The sequence below is a fragment of the Triticum urartu genome, chromosome 4A, assembly GCF_056163025.1.
Source record: "Triticum urartu cultivar PI428250 chromosome 4A, HENAU_Tu73, whole genome shotgun sequence".
NCBI lineage: Eukaryota > Viridiplantae > Streptophyta > Magnoliopsida > Poales > Poaceae > Triticum > Triticum urartu.
In genome coordinates, this window is record NC_141876.1 from 325,302,550 (window position 1) to 325,307,465 (window position 4,916).

The window sequence follows — 4,916 nt, forward strand, 5'->3', positions numbered from 1 at the left end:
CTTACAGAATAAAATGGAAACAAATACATAACCCCTCATGCATTTGTCGGAAGATAAGCGTAGATAACTAATTGAATTCCCACCTATGAACTCCCGAAATTCTTGGTTATGAAATCCGGTACAACAAGTACAAGGAGCAAAATATCATCACACAACTCCTAGCGGAATTCTACACTCCAAATGTACCGCCTCCTCAACACATAACTAAGAACCTCAGAAACTGTGTAGCCCAAACCTTAAAAAAACAGATATACCAGCTGTGGCAATACATCTGACCGCTCTCCCTAGTACTGGGTGGCGCAAAACTACTCTCACCACAAAGAGTATAGAAGCGTTTTCGATGTCGGTGTCCTCTGGTATTCTGGAAATGAAATTATAAACACTGTGACGAAAGCACCATGGAGCTCAACTCCCCGGGACACTGCCATAACTCCTAAATGTCAGGAGTTTCATGATCGGGGCACAACCGCATTTCGAGCGCATAGCAAGGTGGATATCATTACAACATAGCATGTACTGAATAGATAATTATACCAGATAAGGCTTACACTCGCCACAAGCTACATAATGAAAACATCAATACAACAATACATAGCAATCATCATACGGAAGAGCAGGATCCGACTACGGATGAAAACAAACGAAAAAGAAGAACAACATCCACCCTGCTAATACCAGGTTCCCGACCTGGAACCTATCCCTTGATCGAAGAAGAAGAACTCCAAAACAAGCAAGCATCGCTCTAACGTCATATCATCGCATTACATGTACCTACAACTGTTGTTGTAGTAATATGTGAGCCACAAGGACTCAACAATCCCATTACCATGGGTATCAAGACTAACAAAGCTCAATGGGTATGGAATGGATAAGTGGTGAGGTTGGAGCAGCACTAACAATTGTATGGTGGCTAACTTACGAGTACAAGAGTAAGAAGAGTTACTATGCATAACGGTCGCAAACTAGTAATGATCAATAAGTGATCCTGAACTACTTACGATTCAATCATAACCCTACCATGTTCTCTTCTCGAACTCATTCAAAAAGAGACGGTCATGGTTACACACGCGGTTGGTGTATTTTAATTCAGCTCTGGTGTCAAGTTCTCTACAATCGGATATTATAAATTTCCAATCAGCCACATAACCGTAGGCACTGCTTCCGAAAAGATTAAACCCTTTAGGGGTGCTCCAACTTAATCCACTATAAACTATGATACGTCTCCAACGTATCTATAATTTTTGGTTGCTCCATGCTATATTATCTACTGTTTTGGACTACATTGGGCTTTATTTTCCACTTTTATATTATTTTTGGAACTAACCTATTAACCGGAGGCCCAGCCCAGAATTGTTGTTTTTTGCCTATTTCAGTGTTTCGGAGAAACAGAATATCAAACGGAATGAAACCTTCGGAAACGTGATTTTCTCATCAGATAAGATCCAGGAGACTTGGACCCTCCGTCAAGAAAGCCACGAGGCGGTCACGAGGGTGGAGGGCGCCCCCCTAGGGCATGCCCCCTGCCTCATGGGCCCCTCGAAGCTCCACCGACGTACTTCTTCCTCCTATATATACCTACGTACCCCTGTGAAACTCCAAAATTTTTATTTGGTTTTTTCAGCAAAAACTTTGTTGGATTTTGAACAGAGGCCATTTAAAATTTTTCCAGAAAACCTTCCTCTTAGAAACTTCTTTGGCAAGGATTTTTATTTTTGTATATTCTTCAAACTATGGTGTTTGATCATTTAAAACTCTTTCTCTGTTGGTTCCCTTCTCAAAGTATATTTTTGGAAATTATTCTTTTTTTTATAAAAAGAACTTTGTGAATTTTGAGGTTTTTCTTATCTTGAAACCACCCATGGTTTTACCATGTTCCCTTATAGTAAATCTTCTCAAAATCCCTCCCTCCACCTTTGAACAATCTAGATTCTCTGTCTCAACAAGTTCAAACAAGTTTTGGATTTTTTTTCAATTATTTTATCTCTCAAATCATTTTTGCAAATTATTTTGAGCCTGAGTGATTTTCAAAGCAAGTACCTCATTGCCTTTGAGTTTTTATCTCAAACCAACTCCTCTGGATTGTCCTTAGTACCCACAACCTAGAACCATCTTGAGCCACTCTTCTTCTTTTCAAATATTTCAAATTTCACTCACTGCAAGTTTGGACCAGATTTGACAAATTTGGTGAAATTCATATCTACACTTCTCCAAAAATTCCACCAAAATTCAGGCAGCCTCCAGGTGCAATGAGAAGCCACCCCACCAAAATTCAGCTCAAGGAAAATTCTCCACATGCCAAAATCATTTCGTCGAACACTTGGCCGGCACTATTTCCGTAGACTTTTAGAAAAATTCAGAGTTTCAGAATTCAGTCAGTGTCGTTTTTCGTCAGTGACTTGTCATCCATCACCAGTGCCCCCTGGCGCGTTGCGCACGGCCGCTCCTCCCTGGCCAGAGCACCGCACGCCCCCTTGGACGGGCACAGGTGTCGGTGGCGGCGAGCATCGCCGGAGTTGGCAGTTTCTGCGGTGGCTGCGCCACCCGTGGCGGCCAGCGAGGGCCCGAGCCTGCTCGCCACGCCACCCGGCGCCGCCCAACGCCCCCTGGCTCTCCGCGTGTCCCTGCCATGCCAGCGCACGCCCGTGGCACCGTCGCCGTGGCCCGGCAAGCACGGAACGTACTCCCTGCCGCCGACGGGCCCGCGCCGCCCCATTCCGTCGAGCTCGCCCAAAGCACCCAATCCAAGCTCGTTTAGCACCAAAACGGAACCGGTGGAACTCCACGTTGACGTCCAACTCCCTAAACCTCCCTGACCAAGCTCTGCGCCGCCGTAACCTTCGCCGGAGAACTCCGTTCACGGCCACCGCCTCGGATCGCCTATAAAAAGGACCCCGAGCTCGCTCACGAGCACACACCTTCACTGCACCTCTCCAGGACCCTGCCAAGCCACCAGGAGGACCTCGAAGAGGTCTCCTCCCCCAACTCCGGCCGCCCCGATCCGCCTCGACCACCAGCTCGAATCGCTTCGGTGAGGCCGTCCCCGGCGCCCAAATCTTGTCTATAGCCTCCTCTAGCTACCAGAGGTCTAACCCCCTCCTCAATTTGATCTCCGCAGCTCTCTCCGACGAAGCCCTCGACCACCCGAACCGCCGTCCGCCGGAGCAAGGCTCGCCGTCGACGTGGTACTCGCCGGCGACCACCACCACCACCAACCGACGCGGAATGGCGCCCTGAACACGGAGGTACTCTCCGATCTGCCTGCCTCACTGTGGATCACCGCCGGCGACCACCGCGGCTCTCGGGCACCGTCGAGCTCTGCCGCCCCGTTTGAAAATTCAAACCTGACGGGCAGGACCCGCCTGTCAGCCTCTCTGTCCTTTCTAAGTGAACCGTTTTCTGAAAACGTCTTCTGCCAAATGCGTTTTCCCGCTGGGCCGGCGCATTCTTATTCGAATCATTTTCTGTTTTTATAAGTTAGCCCCTGGGAACTTTCTGTTTCATTACAGATGAGTCCCTGGACTAAAACCCTTATAACTTTTTAACAGAAAAGTATTTTTGATTGATTCTTTTTCTGTTCTCCTTAAAATTTTGTCTAGTTTTTTTTATCATATTTATTTGAAAAATATTTGGAATAATTTTTGTGCACCTCACGGTATTCACGATAGCGCGTATATTTTCTTTATACCGTAGATACCGAAGGAGGTGACGGGACCGCAAACTTCACCGAGCTAGGCTCCGACTACTCTGATCCAGGCAAGCATGTTTGAACCTTTGATATGATGATTGTTTTGGCATGTTTGCATTAAGTAGTTTCATGGCATGTTGATGAGCATACCGACGAATGTCATGTTACATGCAACAATGAGGCAAGTGAGTTTCGAAAATCCATAGGTGGATGGATGTGAGTATGCATGGCCATGTGTTGGCATGAGGATGGGTAAGATGGCAGTGTTGTAGCATGCCAGTATTATGCCAGGCTATATGACTTCAGTGTCAACCCGTATCAGTCCAGTTCCTTCCATCTTTCCTTCCCTGTACTACCACATGTTTTCCGCAAGGAATATGGCTTAGTAAGTAGCAAACCGCTTTCCTGGTACACACCAAAAGGAGAGGCCGTGATGATGGTTCCATGGCCCTGGATTAAAGCCAGTCATCCGGTCAGGGGGCATGGGTGTTTCCCGTTGGGACCGAGAGGGGGGCACCCCTTAGAGCGCGTGTATATAAATTTGATCCCATGCTATTCGAGATTGTGATCTCCCCGTCTCAAAAGTTTTTCTTGGACGATGTCTAGGGTGATTCCTGGCATCGAGAGGTAGGATGGGTGTGTACTGGTTAGCTGTGTTTTCTTCCGAAATACCGTAAACGGAACTAGTCCTTCGTGACTACGGAAATCCGTTGGCTGTGGGAAAATTTTTCGTACAAACTCTGCAGAGTCATATATTCCTTTGAATCATCTATTCCATGTCCAAGTTCGGTATTATCTTATCCTGACAAATGTCAGTTTTGATGACAGAGACTCCGGTGAATCACATGAGTGCTAAGTCCGGTTAAATGTTTATTCCTGTGGATGGACTAACCCGTTTATTCTCATGAATTGAATATTTATTATGAATATTATTTACTTGTGAATAAAAGCCCTTTCTGTGATGTCGCTCAGACATCCGACTGTGGCATTGTTATTATTTACTTTCGATAAAAGCCCTTTCTGTGATGTCGCTCAGACGTCCGACTGTGGCATTTCTTTTAAAGCCCTTTATGTGGCTTTCGCTCAGACGCCCGACTGTGGCATTTCTTTTAAAGCCCTTTATGTGGCGTCGCTCAGACGCCCGACTGTGACATTTCTTTTAAAGCCCTTTATGTGGCGTCGCTCAGACGCCCGACTGTGGCATTTCTTTTAAAGCCCTTTAGGTGGCGTC